This window comes from Elephas maximus, chromosome 13 (genome assembly GCF_024166365.1).
Source record: "Elephas maximus indicus isolate mEleMax1 chromosome 13, mEleMax1 primary haplotype, whole genome shotgun sequence".
Classification (NCBI taxonomy): domain Eukaryota; kingdom Metazoa; phylum Chordata; class Mammalia; order Proboscidea; family Elephantidae; genus Elephas; species Elephas maximus.
Genome location: NC_064831.1, coordinates 39,461,152 through 39,479,533, shown reverse-complemented (window position 1 = coordinate 39,479,533; position 18,382 = coordinate 39,461,152). Strand labels below are relative to the sequence as shown.

Below are 18,382 nucleotides of genomic sequence, written 5' to 3'. Positions count from 1 at the left end.
TTGGAATAAAGATAAAGCTGGACTTGTAGAATGAGTTGGGAAGTATTTCTCTCCTGTTCAATTTTTGGAGAGTTTATGTAGAATTAGTACTATTTTCCAGCGAGGACTGGAGTTTTTTTTGTTTGTTTGTTTTGTTTTTTTAAGCACAGGAAAGAGTGTTAAAACAAATTCCATTTTTTAAATTAGTTATAGGTCTATTTGAGTTATCTTTCTGAGTGGGCTTTGTTACTTTTTATCTTTTAAAGAATTTATAAATTTCCTCTGATTTTTCAAGTTTATGGGCATACAATTGTTCACAATATTCCCTTATTGCCCTTTTAATATCTATAGACTCTGAAGTGATGCCAGTATCATTTCCGACATTGGTACTTGTGTCTTCTCTCTTCTTGATGTGACTTGGTATAGGTTTCTTCATGTTTCTTGTGCTTTGGATTTGTTGAGTTTCTTGTAACTATGAGTTTATAGTTTGCAGCAAATTTGAAAAGATTTCAGTTATTATTTTTTCAAATATTTTTCTGCCCCCTCCTTTATCAGGAGCTCTGGCTATACCAATATCAGGCCATTTGAAGTTGTCCCACACACTTTGGTGCTGTTTATTTCCTTTTTATTCTTTGTTCTGTGTTTCATTTTGACTGGATGGCACTGGGTTTTTGGGTTGGGTGTTTCATTTTGGATGGTTTCTATCACTATGTTTTCGAGTTCACTAATCTTTTCTTCTATAATATCCAATCCACCATTAATCCTATTCAGTGCATTTTTTCATTTCAGACATTGTAGCTTTTATTTCTAGAAGTTCAATTTTTAAAAATACCTTCCTATCTCTAGTTCTTTTTCTTAAACATATGGAGTACAGTTATAATAAATGTTTTAATGTCTTTGTCAATTCTAACATCTGTGTAAGTTCTGGAGTAGTTAATTGTTCTCCTCATTGTGAGTCGTATTTTCTAGTTTCTTTGCATGCCTGGTAATTTCTTGTTGGATGCCAGACAATGTGAATTTTACCTTGTTGAGTGCTGGATATTTTTAAATTTCTGTAAGTATACCTGATTTTTTTTTTTTTCTGGGGTGTTGTTACATTACTTGGAGACAGTTTGATTTGGGGGTGAGGGTCTTACTTTTACAACTTGTTAGGCAGGTCCAGAGCAGTGTTTAGTCTAGGGCTAATAATTCCCCACTACTCAGGGAAGACTTTTTTGCTTCATGAATTATGAAATTTTCAAGCCTGGCTGGTGGGAACAGATAGTTTCCCAGCTCTGTGTGAGCTCCGGGTACTATTTTGTCTAATTTTTTCAAATGGTCCTTTTCAAGAAAACCAAAACAAACCCATTGTCATTGAGTCAATTCTGACTCGTAGTGACTCCATGGGACCGAGTAGACCTGCTCCACAGGGTTTTTGAGGCTGTAATCTTTACAGAGGCAGATTGCCAAATCTTCCTTCCATGGAGTGGCTGGCGGGTTCCAACTGCTGACCTTTGGGTTAGAAGCCAAGTGCGTAACTACTGTGCCACCAGGGCACCTTGGTTCTTTTCTCAGTCTTGGGTAATTTCCTCACATGCATTCAAGCATGTCTTTGGAGTTTTTGCTCTGTGATGTTCTCTCTTTTCTGGTAGTCTGTCCTAAAAATTCTAGCTATTTTGATCAACATGAATTCTCAATTCCTTGTTCTCAGCTCAGGGAGTCCCCTGGGCTCCAACCAAGTTCACCTTTCCTATGTCACAGCCTCTCTCAAGTCAGTAAACTGAGGCAATTGTAGGGCTCACCTTTTTATTTCCCATGTCTTAAGGATCATCTCCAGTGTCTTAAAAATCATGGTCTCATATAGTTTGTCTTTTTTTTTTTTTTTTTTGGTTATTTGAAGTGGGAGGGTCAATTGTGTCCCCTTTTCTCCATCTTGACTGAGAGCAGAAATCTGACTTTATTATGTTTTAAAGGACTGCAGTAAAAAAAAAATATATATATATACGCCACTAAAATGTATATATAAACTTTATTATTCCACTATAACAAAGAGGAACCTAAAATAGATATGGAAAGCCCAGTAGTTATGTCTTATGCACCACTGCATCCTTAGTATCTATCACAATTCCAGCCTGTAGCACATAGTAGGTACTTAATAAATTTTTAAACAATTAATCATGAGTGAAGTAAAGAGAAAAGTTATTAGAGGGATATTGCATTCAGGTATTGTCTGAGTGACTTCTGGGTTCTCTCTTTCATTGTGTATATGTGGTTTTTATTCTTCCTTACACAGGAGGCTTACTCCATATATAAAGCAAGACGTTTCCAAGTAGCTGCATGTTCACATTCTTCCAGCTATGTGACTCTAGAGATAAGCCCCTTTTCTCGCTCCAAATGGAAAACTCCAAAGGAAGGACTCCAATCTACCTAGATTGAGTCATATGCCCACCCATGTGTCCAGGGAGAGCAGGGTACTGAGTTATTTTTTAACAAAGCATACCTCTTTGCTGGACTGAGAAATGCTGTCTCTTTAAGAAATCCAGAAACTTTTTTGGTCCCATCATCAGGCTTGACTCACCTGTGTTAAGGAACACCTGTATATCTTCAGGGTAGTTGCTTTTGAACACTTGTGTAAACTAAAAACTTGCCTCTAGGGATTTCAAAGTTCTGTGTCAAAAGTTACAATAAAGGAGAGAGTCTCAGAAAAGCAGGTTTCTTAGTTCTGGTATGACATAGGGCTTATGATACAGGCTTTTAAAATAAACCACCAATTTCATTTTGATGAACCATTTACCAATGTTTACTGAATACAGTAGTCCCCCCTTAGCCATGGGGATACATTCCAAGACCCCCGTGGATGCCTGAAACCGCAGATAAGTACCAAACCCTACCCACATATACTATGTTTTGATGTATATGTACATGCCTATGATAAAGTTTAATTTATAAATTAGGTACAGTAAGAGATTAATAACAATAACTAATAATAAAATAGAACAATTATAACAATATACTGTAATAAAAGTTATGTGGATGCGATCCCCGGGCGGGACAGAGCAGGATGGCTTGAGATGTCATCACACTACTCATTTAACATTTCGCACTGTGGTTGACCTCGGTAACTGAAACCATGGAAAGCGAAACTGCAGATAAGGAGGGGTGGCTACTGTACCTACTTTGGCCTTAACACTATACATGCTGCTTCGAGCATCATAAAGGAAGCGGACACGTGATTCCCACTCCCCAAAAGCAAAAGATGGGTCAACCTGGTGAGGTTAAGAAAAATGGGTTACCTAGATTTCTCAGCTTTGGTATGAACATACAGTTGGAGACAGATGCCAGGATTCTAAAGTCACAAATCCTAGGTTGATGACCATTCAGTGCAACAAACTTGTATTTTATTACCCATCACGTATCATTCACTGTGCTTGTCCCTGAGGGTTGAACTATGATGGACACAATGTCCCTGTCCTCAGGGCCACTGCAAGGACATGAAGTGCCTTTTAACAGAGGGGATGGAAATCTCATCCAAAACCCTCTGTGTTGGGCTCTGCAAAAATGTGTCTTCTTTTGGCTGGCCAATTGGAAAAAGGTCCTCTCTCTGGACAGATTAATTAGAAAAAATGTGGCTCTCCTGCCTGCTGACACTGCCCTGAGCTAAGCAGAGAGGTAGGTGGAATTTGGCTTCCACTCACACCCATGACACAATCAATATGCAGCACCTTCCACCCTCTCTGTTCACAAGGCACCTGCAGCTTGTTCTTCTTTGCTCCTTACATTTTCAAATCTAACCAAACCTAGCTCTTTAAGCCAGGTAAACAAGGAATGCTGTTACAGATGTGGAACTCTGCTGCCTCGAGTTACTGTTAAGATTTCTTATTAACCTCTTGGATTGCCTTCAGATTCCCCAGTCCTGGTGCTATACTTATTATTGCAGGAAATATAGGTATCTCTCTTTTTCCCTCATATTGTTAGATATGATGGCAAGAGATCTGAAGGGCTTGTCATAAGAAGCCCTGGGCAGCTGGAGCAGTTTTTGCCAATACATGCATTTCAGTGCTATGACTTATGAGCAAAGACAAGAGGGTTAGAGTACCTTTGAGCAAATACACAATCCTCCAGTGACCCCTCTGGCAATACATCAGAGATTCTGCAATATAGCTCCAGGCAACAAATTGAGGCCAGCCAGAATTGATGGGAGAGCCTCTGTTGTGCTCAGCTTTTAAAAATACCTGCATTACACACAGTACAGGCCAACTGGCTCTGGTTTAAGTGCATTTGGGACTCCAGATTGGGCCTGATTGATATTTAGGCTGGACTGTCCCTGGGAGTGCTTTGGGAGATCACCATTGTTTGCAAAATGTTCTTTTGAATCAGGGTTGTCTCAAGGGTGTAACTAGGGTGTTCCCATAATTGATGCCAAATAAATGGAAGCTTAATGCTAAGACCATCAGCCTTTTGACAAGCCTTGTTATAAATTACCTGAGATTTGTTGGTACTATCAAGTATACTAAACTTAGTATCTTGAAAACAAACATTGTTTTGTAGTGCTGTTATCCTTTGTTAGAAAATAAATGGATTTATAGCCCTCCTTTTTGAGGGCAGGTGTCCAACGGTTATTTGGAAAGCAAGAGACCTCCCCCTCTTTCGTCTGTACTTGTTTGTTCTACTCAACCTTCAATAGGTAAACAATAATCTCACCAAATTATAAAGATAGTCTAGGCTCCCAGAAAAAGAATCAGGTTGTTCTTTGGTGCTGTATTTGTAGTAGTGGTGAGTTGGAAGTAACTCAAGATCCAGTACTGGGTAGCGAATACATGCCAAGGAATATTGTGCAGTGGTTAGGAACAATGCCTTAAATGGACACATGGTAACATGGAGGACACTTAGCCAGATAGTACTTAGTGGGAAAAGTAAGAAACAGAAGTATATAGATCACAATAACATTTGCATAAAATATATGCATACATGGTAACAATACCTATATTGCAGGAATACATACAAACAAACATTAGAATTGTTAATACATCACCAACATTAGAAAGGATGGTTATGGAGGGCAAGAGAGGAATGGAAGTGAGGTATGGTACAAGCATGAGAGAGAATAAATTACATAAGAGCTAGGCGTTGCACAGACTGATAATTAATTCAACTTTCTGCTCCTGAAGGGCAAGGAAAAATAAAAAGACTTCTAGTCTTCTCCCCTGGAGAGTTTCAGAGGGTTTGGAGGGGGTCCCGGGAATCTGTACCTGACAAGCATTCTTGCCTTCTGATAAGAAAACTTTGAGGAATAGTCTTCTAAAGTCTAGATAAAATACAACCTACAACACCCACTTCTATTAAATTCACCTCAAAGCAATCATTGGAAGACTTGATAAGAGCCTCTTGAGAAAGGTGCAAAGTGCTCCTGAGGCTCACCCTCCACCAAAGACTAGACAGGCCCATAAAACAAAAGGAGACTAAAGGGGCACACCAGCCCAGGGGCAAGCACTACAGGAAAACTGGTAATAGGGAACCTAAAGTCAAGAAGGGAGAGTGTTGACATATTGTGGAGTTGGTAGCCAATGTCACAAAACAATATGTGTACTGTTTAATGAGAAGCTAGTTTGTTCTGTAAATGGACAATAATAAAAAAATTAAAAGCAAAAATAAAAGCAACAGCAGCAACAAAAACCTTCCTAAACCTAGACTTCTTTGCCCAATGAAATTACTTTTCAAAATTGAAGATAAAAAATAAAAATGTTTTCTCACATAAATAACTGGTAGAATTTACCACCAACAGACCCACAGTAAGAAAATACTCAAGATAATTCCCCCAAGCAGAAGGAAAATTATCCCAGAGAGAAAAATAGAAATGCGGGAAGAAATTTAAAAAAATAAAAAAGGTAAACATGTGAGTAAATGTGCATGAATATTGACTGTAAAGACAATGTTTTATGTAGAGATTTTAAATCCATGGTAAAAAGCAGAAGGGGGAATAGAGTTGAAGTATTGCAACATTATTGCACTGCCTGAGAAATGGTAACTGTATTAAATCATACTACACTTGTATAAATTGTAAACTCCAGAGTATATACGAAATGAAGAGGAAAAAAACTTGTGAATTTTAGCTAAGAATATGGAAATGGAATGACACAAAATGTTTGATTAATCAAGAAGAAGATAAAAAGTAAAAAAGAAACCAAAGTGAGAGAACTCCTGGACAGGTGGGGTAAGAACTGTTCCCCCATAAAAGCAAAGAAAGTGCTGTCAAATATTGTTTAAAAAAAAAAAAAAAAAAACTTTTTCAGAACTCTAGAAATTAACCAAAGTTTGGCAACCATCTAAAAAGTGTTTGTTCAAGAAAACCAGCTAAAACTCATTAAGCACAGAGAGAGAACATAGCCCTGCTGACACCCTGAATTCAGAAGACTAGCCTGCACAAATGTGACAATAAATTTCTGTTCTTTAAAGCCCCCCCAAAAAAAGAAAGAAAGAAAAGAAAGGTGCAAAGTGCAGTGGGGGAAAACCTAACCTGTTGCCCCAAGTCGATTCCAACTCATAGAGACCCTAAAGGACAGAGTAGAAGGGCCCCATAGAGTTTCTAAGGAGCACCCGGTAGATTTGAACCACTGACCTTTAGGGTTAGCAGCTGTAGCTCTTAACCAGTACGCCACCAAGGTTTCCAAACTTGTTGCCGTCGAGTCAATTGCAACTCACAGCAGTGGGGGAGAGGGATACAAAAGAAGATCCAGTCCTCGCCCTCAATGAGCTAAGGCTCACACACTCAGAGAAAATATGGAATGAGGACGCTGAGACAGTTTGGAGAAAGGAGATTCGGAGTTGGCTAGAACATGGGGGAAAGCTAGAATGTCTGGTGTTCTCCGTAGGATAGGTAATATGAAGAGTTAGAAGGAGAAGGTGTCGGCGTTCTAGGAAAGAGAATATTAAGCCCAGTTTCATGGATGTGGAGTCGTATGGAGTAGGCAGTACAGAACGAGGTATTCAACATAGAAGGTGCCTTCTGGATTGGAGCGGGGAATGCAATTGAACAGACATACTGAAGAAAGATTATGGAGGATTTTGAAATCCGGGGAGAAGGATTAGACGAGCCCAGAATAACAATACATGTTGTTGTTGTTGGTTGCCATTGAGTTGGCCCTGACTGTGGCAACCCCATGTGTGCAGAGTAGAACTGGGTTCTCAAAGCTGTGACTTTTCTGAAGCAGATTGCCAGGCCTATCTTCCAAGGCACCTCTGGGTGGGTTTGAACCACCAACTTTTGGCTAGTAGTCTAGCACTTAATTGTTGTGCCACAAAAAAACCAAAACCCATTGCCATCGAGTTGATCCTGACTCATAGCAACCCAGAGTAGAACCACCCCATGTAGCTTCCAAGGAGCTCTTGGTGGATTCAAACTGCCAATCTTTTGGTTAGCAGATGTAGCTCTTAACCACTACACCACCAGGGTTTCTGTTGTGCTTTAGGGACCATGTAAGAGAAAGAAAGCTAGGGAAGGAGTCTGAGGCGGGATAGCCAGAAAGATAGGAGAAAAACCTAAAGAAGGGTATTTCAAGAAGGTGTGGTCAACTGTTTGGAATGCTGCTGAAATATTAAGAGGAGGACTAAAAGGTTTCTATCAGGTCACTGGGGACATTCGTAAGAGCAGTTTGGGTGTGGTGATCAGGACAGAAGCCAGGGTGGAGCGGATGAAGATTAGCAAGGCTTTGCTTTTGGTAGGAGCTCTATCCTGCATGGGACACATTCTCTGAGGCATCACTGGTCTCAAAAGAATTAGGTCAGATCTCCAAAGTTCACCTCATAAAGAAGTGAATTGAGGCAGAGTAACAGGGAACAGGGGGCTGGAGAGAGGTTGACTGGCCCTGATGGCAGATGTCGGCAGCAATATAGCCATTAGGGTCCTGAGCCTAGGCCCAGCATGAGGTAGGGAGGTGGGGAGGCTGGAGACTTCTGGAGGAAAATTTCTTCAGTTTAGGCCCTGTGGCAGAAGAAACTTCTAGGCCCTATGGAAATTCATTCTGTCTTTTCTTCCTAGGCAAACAACTAAACTACATTCCCCAGCTTCTTTCTGCTAGGTATGGTCATGTGGCAAAGCCGCTGTCAGTGTGAATAGTAGTGCTGAGGGCAACTGCTGCTTCATTTTCTTAAGGGATAAGCCCTGGCCCTGGAGGTCCACTCTTATCCCCTTTGCATTATCTGGAATGACAATGACTAGACTCATCTTGGAAGCCAGGTGTGGAAGATGGTAGAGCCTCTGTTGGTCTGGTCTCTGAAGAATTGCATGGAGCAAAGCTGCCCACCAGCTCTAACCATTCACCTTGAAGTTGTTATGTTATGTAGGAGGGATGCTCTTGTAGATGCCTGTCTCTTATAGGAGAGAAATAAAGTTCTTTTTCTTTAAGACACATTATTGTTGAGTCTCTTGATATAACAGTTTAGCCTGTTATCCGAGTAGAAATTCTTACCTTGAGTGTGGTGAGTGTGGTGGCATCAAAACAGAAAGCTAAAATATGTTGCATTGACTTAGCGTTGAGAACATAGATATTGCAGTCTTGAAAGCTGGTGGCCTTTTTTATATCTTGGCAAAGCATTTAGTAAATTTTCACCAGCAGTAGGTGTGTATAGCTCCAGAAGAAGCGGTGGGAGTACTGGCTTCTTCCCAGAGGTGGGTTTACCATGAAGCTATCAAAGTTTAAGCTTTAGAGACCATCCCTGGCATGGGCCCCTTTCAATGGGAGGAACCTGAGCAAAGTGTTCACATAGGCATATGCTTTTGTAAATTATTTCAAAAGTAAGATACTATATCCATAATCAATTCAGACAATTCTTTCCTTCTAATCCAACTTCCCCTAGATCACATGTCCCCTCTCTTCAGGTGATATTGGGTACCTGCATTTTGGGGCCTGGTAAGAGAAATTTGAATTGGTGATTGTGGTACAACAGGTTTCCTTTTATGTGGCTTTCCTGGCCCTGGGTTTGTAATTCTCCCAGGATGATTGCTCTGGCTGCAATCTGCTAAAGAATTGGTCTGCATGCTAGCCAAATAAGCACCTTGCAAGGGATTGGTCAGCTTGCTATTCACCTTTACCAGAATTGGCTGAGGGGCTCTGCCCAGTCTGACCTTTACCCAGATTGACTGCGGGACCCTGTCCAATACTTGACCTTTAGTAGGATTGGCTGGGAGGCTCACCCAGTGACTGATAAAAAACCCTAGAATGCAGTGGCTCAGATGGGGACCTGATCAACAAAAGCCTGGAAAGCAGCAGTCCTTTGGAGCTGGGGTCCCTGTGCTGAGAACCTCCTAGTCTCAAGTGGAAGGGCTGTAACACTGAGCTGGTAACACTCACTGAGCTGATAATGCTGAAGGCTGAGAGAAACCGCAGCCAGGAGAGCAGAGCCAAGCGACAGAGAGACGAGAGGCAGTGGTGGGTACGGCAGGAACCACAGGACCAGCAGACGGTAGTAGTGGGCAAAGTCAGCCCACCAAGCGAAGCTGGGCACCCCTGGGCAGGAGGTTGCCAGTGGAGCAGAGGCTTGGTCATATACCATACAGTGGTTGCCCCTAAAAGAGCTGTTGTAATGCTGGCCTAATTGTGGCACTGGCCCAGGATTGTCCCAAAGCTGCTGGTTGATAGCTGTACCAGCAAGCACAGGGGCCCAGACCTGGCCAAGAAAATCTCGGAGAGAGAGAGAGAGAGAGAATGAACACAGCCACACCACAACTGACCAGAGTGATGGCGGAGAGAAAGAGATACCTGCTGACACCTGATCCATGGGCCTGCCCAGTGACACAGAAAAGAGCATATGTAATTTGGGAAGGGTCCCTTTTAGATGTAAGTGGGTTCACCCCCTACAATACTAAGATACTCTTAGGGGTGGAAGGAACTGGTTCACCTCAAATCTTTTCCTGTTGTTTACTGTTTGCTTTCTATAAATAGAGATAATGGTTTCAATTGCTAACGCTGAGTGTCTTATGTGCATAACCCATTGGGATCAATATAGTCCTCATCCTAAAAAAAGCAGCTCATAATTGCTTGGGATTTAGAGTACAGCCTGTGAGTATACACATGTATACAGTTCAGTGATGCGTTCAGTTTGGGTCAGGTAAGATATATTTATACGGTTTGCTATTACATTCATGTGTGATCAGGTTATTGCTAGTCATTCCAGTATAAGAATGGCTTCCAAGAATATTTCTACTACCTGCTGGGCCATCTCACCCAGTGTCATGACAGGCAGAGTTTGCATTACTGTATGGATGAATCCTATGGCATTTAACAGCCTGAGTAAGTGAGTACTGCAGTAAAAACAAGATTTGAAATGTATGAAGCCAGAAGCTAAAAACCAAAAAATCCCAGTGCCGTCAAGTCGATTCCAACTCATAGTGACCCTATAGAACAGAGTAGAACTGCCCATAGAGTTTCCAAGGAGCGCCTGGTGGATTTGAACTGCCGACTCTTTGGTTAGCAGCTGTAGCACTTAACCACTATGCCACCAGGGTAATCAATGAACTTGTAAAATCATGAGTACAATATAGCCATGTTTGGTATGGATAATTTAGTGATTTGTACATTTAATGTGCGTTTTTTGTAGTTATATTATATGTAATTAAAATTTAAAATACTTGTAGGTCGAAGATTGCAGGAGAAAGATGTGGCAGTCTGCTTCCATAAAGATTTGCAGCCTTGCAAACCCTACGGGGCGGTTCTACTGTCTGTAGGGCCTCTATGAGTCAGAATACTACTGGAGCACATTGGGTTTGGTTAAGCAAAAGACTTGATTCTTAACAGTGCGTAGTCAAAACTGAAATTCTCTCCTGTTAGTAATATTCTTAATAAAATAATCCATACAATTTTGAATGCACCATTCTTTTTCTTTTTGGTTGGAAATACACATGTGGTGGCCATGAAAGTGCACTACTCAGATCACCTGCTGTAGAAGGCATAATTGACTGACTGTTCCAACTGCTGTTCTATTGGATCCACCACTCTGTTCAAGCCAAGGTCATGCTTCTTGCAGCCTGGTTCCATCCAAAGAGTGAGCATGGCAGGGATACCAAGGCAGGCCCATTCCAGTGAGATATGGAACTCTTCTAACAGGTAACTTTGGTTTAAACATTCCCACTGGCTTAATTGACCCTTCCTTGGAACTGTGAGATAGTCTGAGATTCTGCCTTCCCTCCTTCCCTCTCTTCTTCCACAGATGTCAGATCTACATTACAATCGAAGGCTCTCCTCACCTTGTCCATCTCCCTCCCTCAATAAACTTCTTTTATGTCTAACCTCATCTTGGCATCTGTTTATCAGCAGGTCTAACTGACACACTGTGACACAAAATATATCACAATGTAGTACTATGCGCTGTGCTACAAACAACAAGTCTGACTATGGGAGGCTGTACATTTTATGCATCCCCTTGGATTGTCTCTTAGTCTCCCTGACGCTTCTGGTTCTGACAAAATCTGGCAGTCCCAGATGAAAGTTTCCACCAACTCAGTGAAATAACCTGAAGACGTGAGTATTCTAATGAATAAAACATCTGTCATAGTCACAATAGGTCATTTCATATATTGTAAAGATAATATGATTACAAATTATGTAACTCCATGTAGTATAGTGGTAATTTTAAAATGCATTTGAAATGGCCTTGTATATACCTCAATTTCTGACTATTCACATTTTTTCAGAATTATTCATCATACCAAAATTCAAATATGATGGGAGGTACCTTAGTGAAAACCAGAAATGTAAAACAAAAAAAAAAGGAAACCAAGAAAAGTTTGAAATATGTCAACAACTGTCCTGCAATATCGTAATAAAACTAAAACCTTTTGTAACCAAAATCGTGAAAAGAAAAAGAATCACAATAGCCAAGAAAATATAGATAATGAAAATGACCAAAAAGAGTTAAAATTGACTATGACAATAAACACGCTTCCAAAGAGAACAACAAAAAAACAAAAACAAGAAGAAATAAAATTGTAAAAAACTCATAATTTCTAGATCAACAGGGCACACACAAAAGTAACCAACAGCTTTATTTTGGTTAAGTCGTCAAGTTTGACAAGAACCATGATCTTTCATTATTGTGATACTGTGAGTAATAATTTTGCTTAATATTGATTAATAAAAGGCAGTTGGATTTTTTTTTTTTTTTAAAAAACCAAGATATAGTCAATCAAGTAGAACATATGATGGACAAAAGGGGTTTCTCTCAAACAAAAATTTTGAAAAAAACTTTAGAAATGGTGAAGTAGTGATGACAGCCTGCTTAGTTTACTCCAAAACTAGAAGTTATATATTTTGTTTTGTTCGTGAACTGTTTTTAACAAAATAGACAGAGCTTACCTCAGAAAGATTTTAGACAGAGTTTACACTGAGAACCCTCAAAAGTCATTTGGATTCCATAGAACAAAAGAAAGCAAGTACACTTGGATTCCACATCAATTAAAATAAAGCTCTACTGGACAGATGAACAGACAAGAAAGAACAGTCAGTATTATTTGAAGTAAAAAGGGTAGTTGTAGTCATTAAATTTTAAGTGAAAGATGTTTGCCTTTCAGAGGTTACAAAGAAAAATGGTATGCTCAAACACTGGAAATTTCATGGATCTCAATGAACCAGTTGCTGAACTTTGTTTTATTTTTTCACGGACACGTGGAAACATGTCAGAATGAAAAACCAAATGGGACTTATGTATCCAAAACAGTTTCTAAAGAATTAATAAAAACAGTGTAAAAAAGATGTATAAAATGACTGACATGGCAAATTGAAAAATTAACCAGACAACAAATACAATTTCATTCTTACAGATTTCCACACTAGCTGTGACAAATACTAAACAGATGGTAATTATCCTGTGACACGGTTATGATGGAAAGCCCTAGGAGCTATTTTTAACTTTTTTGCCAACTGAAAATCGTCTTTCCTTTGCTTTATTTCACAAAGCGAAGTTCCAGTGAATATAATCTGTCATTGAACATCAGTCATTGTGGCTCCTATGAAAAGTGTTGTGAAAGTGAGGACAAAAAAAAACAAAAATACAAAAAGTGTTGTGAAAGTGAGGACAAACAAAAAAACAAAGCATGCTTAAAAACCTTAGTAAGCTAACATGTATGCCATATAAGGCACATTCATTTGATTTCATCGGTGTTTTACAAAAGTTATGTGTCTTTCAGGGTTGGTCCATAGTTGGACTATTTGAAACATGTATGCTGACTTTGATCTTTCTTCAAAGAAACTAAATGCAATCAGATGGTCCGCCCACTCTAAGGCTGATTATTTTAAAGATTCTAACCAATATTGTGAAAGATTTGGAAGAGAACCCCACATCCAAATGAGATGTAAAATATTTATGTAAAAAATTGATAAAACCAGTTTGTCACTTTAATTGCAATTTGAATAGATATTTGAGCACACTAAAAATGCCTGACTTGGACATATATGAAGGGTATTTCAACAGCAGAGGGGAAATCCAGTTAGGATTAATGGAGTGTGAAACTGATTAAGATGATCAGTAAAACCAATAGAAATTATTTTGACATCAGTAAAATTGTGATAAAAAGTGTTTAAGTCATACCAAAAGCCATAATTTGTTAAGAAAAACAAATACTTTTCAAACAGAAGTAACAAATAGCCTCTTGAGTTGTTTGATAATGCATTAATGAAGAGAAATGATGCATATGAATACACTGGGAAAAATATAAATAGCTTACTGACTTGACAAAATTCTGATATCATCTAACAAAACATTAAATTCATAATGCCCTTCCAAACAAGCACATCTGTCTTCTACGGCCAACTAGTCATTGAGTGTTGTCCCATCAAAGACAGTTTTGAAGTTCAGGGAACTTGGAATGCTCTGAAATCTTACAACCTACACGTGAAAGAAATGTGATCATATTCTCCCAAACAGGACAACAATCCTAAATATTTGTGAGCCATTATTGATAACAAAAATGTAAATAAAAATCCACATACATTTAAAAATTTAAAATAGACTACTAGATCATGGTTAAAATGAAAAAGTCAAAATGAACATTGAAAAACACTTAGAACTAAATGATATTTGTGGGACAAAGAACTAAGTTTGGCTTTCTGTCTCTGGTTTTTGAAAATAGCCTGAGCAGTTAAGGCGTTCTTTGTCTTTCTAAAATAGCAGGCTTCACACCCAGCTAACTAACTTCAGGAAGGGAGGGGGCATGATGCTGTAATTATGCATATTCATTGAAAGACATTAAAAAAGAACTAAATAATTTGAGAAACATCTCATATTCACAAACAGGAATACTCAATACTCTAAAGATGTAAATACACTTCAAACTGATTTGTAATTTTGGTTATGCGGTGCTGCTGTGACACATACCATGAGTATGTGGTTTTAATGAATAGAAATTTATTTTCTCACAGTTTAGAAAGCTAGAAGTCTGAAATCTGGGAGCCGACTCTTGGGGAAGATGTTCTCTCTCTGTCAGCTCTGAGGGAAGGTCCTTGTCTCTTCCAAGCTTCTGTTACTCGATTCCTTGGTGATCTGCACGTGGCGTAGCATCTAGCTTCCCCTATCCGTGCTTGTTTGCTTGGTTGCTCTTTTTGTATCTCAAAAGAGATTGATTTAAGACATACCCTAAACTAATACTGCCTCATTAACATAACGAAGAAAACTCATTCCCAAATCGGACTATAACTACAGGTATAGGGATTAGGATTTATAATACATATTTTGGGGGGACACAATTCAATCTATAACAATTTCAATGCAACACAAGTAAAACTCCAGCACTGTTTTTGGTGGAGCTTGACAAAACCAGTTGCCATCGAGGCAACTCCAACTCCTGGCAACCCCGTGTGTGTCAGAGTAGGACTATGCTCCACAGGGTTTTCATGGCTGATTTTTCAGAATTAGATTACCAGGGCTTTCTTCCAAGGCACCTGTGGGTGGACTTGAACCTCCAGCCTTTTGGTTAGAGCCTGGCACGTTAACAGTTTGCGCCACCCAGAGACACCAGAACTTGAAAAACTAATGCTTAAATGAGTACAGAACAGCAGTGTGCCAGGAATGACCAATACTCCTAGTGAAGAGAAATAAGGTGGGGGTACTTGCCCAACAGATATTACAATATTATAAAACTCTAATAATTAAGAAGTATAATCTTGGAGCAGGAATAGACAAATTGACCAGTGCAACAGAAGCCAAATGCTCAGAAACTGGACATTTGATACATGGCAGAGGTTAAACTGCAGCTCTGTGGGGATAAGATGGAGTAGTCGATAAGCATGTTAGGAGAATTGGTTATTCGTAAAAGAAGTTGGATTCCAGCTACATACCATTAAAAAGAAAAATCTAGTCCAGACAAATCAAAGACTTAAATGTGAAAGACAAAACTTTAAAACTTACTAAAAGTGAACATAAATACAAAACAACAGATTTCAGACATTGGACAGCAGGCAGCACAGGACAGCAGTCCCTGAGAAAATGGAAATTAACCCTAGAATTGCCTCCAACTTATCGCTTAAGGAATGTTTCCAGGCTGTAGTACAGGATAGAGGAACCGACACAGAGCCTGGTGGCTCCCAGAGTTAAGAAGACAGAGGTGAGGATTCGGAGGGCCAATGTGGCTCGAATGTGTAGGTCAGAGTTCCAGAAAAAAGATTGCTGTGCAGAGAGGAGTGAACTGCACCAAGAGAGTGATGGAGGTCTTCAGAGAGTTCCCCTTGAATCTTCAGCTGAGTATTTGTTGGTTCATGTATCTGCTGAAAGCCTGGGAAAAAATCGCCACAAAGGAACAGGTGGAATAATCCCCAGAGATCACGCAGGGCTTGGAATAATTCAGTCAGAGTGTAATACACAGGGCAACAAATAGAGCACTCAGAAAGGTATTGCTTTCAGTTATGGGCCAAAATAACTCTAGACTAAAGGCTGCTCTGGTCCCAGCTAAACAAGCTTAAAAGCAAACTTTGAAAAGATCAAATTGTTTCAGAGTGACTTAACTGCATTCCAGAAGAAGTTTCAAGAATATTTAAAGGAATTAAGAAATATCCAGCATGCAATGATGTGAAATTAAGTGTCTGACATCCAACCAAAAATTGCTAGACATATAAAGAAGAAGGAAAATATGATCTATAATGAGAAGAAAAAATTAATCAATAAAAACAGACCCAATAAAATAAACCATAGAATTAGTAGGTAAGGATGTTAAAACAGCTATTATAAATACACTCCAGTAGGTAGAGGAAAATGTGTTAAGAAGAGGCAAGATACAAAAAAATAAAAAAGCCAAATTGATCTGCAAGAGGTGAAAAATACAATGTCTGAGATGAAAATGACACTGATGCTGAATGGGGTTGACAGGATATTTGACACTGTGGAATTAGAAACTAGTAAATTTGAAGACACACCAATAGAAACTATACAAAATGAAACACCAAAAACCAAACCCAGCACCGTTGAGTCAATTCCGACTCATAGTGACCCTATAGGACAGAGTAGAACTGCCCCCCGTAGAGTTTCCAAGGTGCCCCTGGTGGATTCAAACTGCCAACGCTTTGGTTAGCAGCCATAGCACTTAACCACTATGCCACCAGGGTTTCCAAATGAAACACGGTGACTAAAAAGAACAGAGTGTCAGCATCCTGTGTACCAGTGTGTAATTGAGCTTCTGAAGGAGAGGGGAGGAAAAGAAAAAGGAATTGAAGAAATAATGGCCAAGATGTTTCCAAATTTATTTAAAATTATAAAATACCAATTCAAGAAGCGCAATCAAGGTCCAGTGGATTCTCTCTTGAAGCCCTTCGAGACAACCATCAGAAACTGCAAACGCAGATAACCAAATTTTTTTATGCATAAAAAAAAGAAGACAGTAATTTGTGGTTAACTATGAAGAGAAAAACAGAGAAGGATTCATACAACTTATACGAAATATTGGAAGTGGCAGGTCTTTCCCATTTCTTCAGAATACAGATGATTTAATTCCAACTCATTGATGATTTTAGATCCTGAATGACCCCCAGAGATCATCCCATCTCGTTTCCTCTGCTCATAAATGCAAGAACTGAGAACCAAGAAGTTAAATAACTTGTTCAAGATAACATTAAATATTACAGAATTGACTAGATTTAAGCCTTCTGTTTCCCAATCTAGAGAGCTTTCCAGCAAATTAGACAAAAATGCTCATTTTATTTTTTTCTATTAAATCCCTATACCATGGGCCAACCATAGAATACTCCCAATGTATGCACTGGAAATAAAGTTGCTTGATCAAAATACTTATTTCAGAGAACAGGCATGAAAATGTGTTTAGGGGATACAGAATATGTAGTCTGGTTGAATTGCAGTATGGGGGTTGGTTGAGGAGCAATGAGAGATAAAGACATAGCAGTGGTTCTCAGTGTGTGGTCTGGGAACCTGAGACACTACCAAAGGGTCTGTGAGGTCAGGTGATTTCCCTAATAATACTGAGACATTATTTGCCTTTTTGTAAGTACACAATGGAGTTTTCCAGAGGCTACATGATATGTGGTATCACAGCAGATTGAATGGAGATTCAGCTAAGAGAATACAGCTGTCTTCTATTAAGTCAGTCATTACAAGGAGCTGCAAAAATGTAAAACAATGTCACATTTTTTTTTGAAAATGTAACTATTTTTTAAAAAATATATTATTTATATTGACATGTAGTAGGCTTATTAAGGAGCCCTGGTGGCACAATGCTTAAACACTCAGATGCCAACTGAAAGGTCAGCAGTTCTAACCCACCCAGCCACTATGTGCCAGTTCTAACCCACTCTGTGCTAGAAAAGGCCTGGCAATCTCCTCCCATAAAGATTGTTGCTGTTGTTGTTGAGATTTTTATTGTGTGCCTTTGAGTTGATTCCAACTCATAGTGGCCCTATAGGACAGAGTAGAACCAGTGGGATCACTAGAGTTGGTTGGTGTCCCATCCCCTTCTCTCCCTCCCCGGCCCCCCACCCGCACCATAGACTGCTTTCTGTACCAGACCATACAGGATCGTTAGTAACAGTTTTTGTACTAATGACTGTTACTTGTAAATCATAATTCCCATATATCACTCCTTCTTTTCCTTTAATTAGTACTTCATCCTCAAAAAGTTATTGATATAGTTTCACAAATACTAATTACCACAATATTGTAGCTAAAACACCAGAAAATTTGACAAAATCAGAGACTGTAGAAACACTTGGAAAATCTTGTTTATAGACTCGACAGTGATGTTTAATTTTTTATGTTGTTTTATAGAAGCACCAGCAGCAACAAAAATAACAGTATGTGGTTGCAGCACATATAGACGAAACCACATGATTCAAAGTGTCGGTGTAATTGGGTAACAATGGCATATCGGACCAGAGCACATTAGAAGGTTCAAAAGGAAGTTAGCATGGACTTTTAGCCTTGTAGGTGTACTGATACA

The 18,382-nt window shown here is 39.3% G+C and overlaps 1 pseudogene; it reads right to left on the bottom strand.

The window, feature by feature from the left end:
* Positions 1-18,382, bottom strand: part of LOC126057331 (asparagine--tRNA ligase, cytoplasmic-like) — a 47,236-nt pseudogene that overhangs the window by 2,325 nt on the left and 26,529 nt on the right.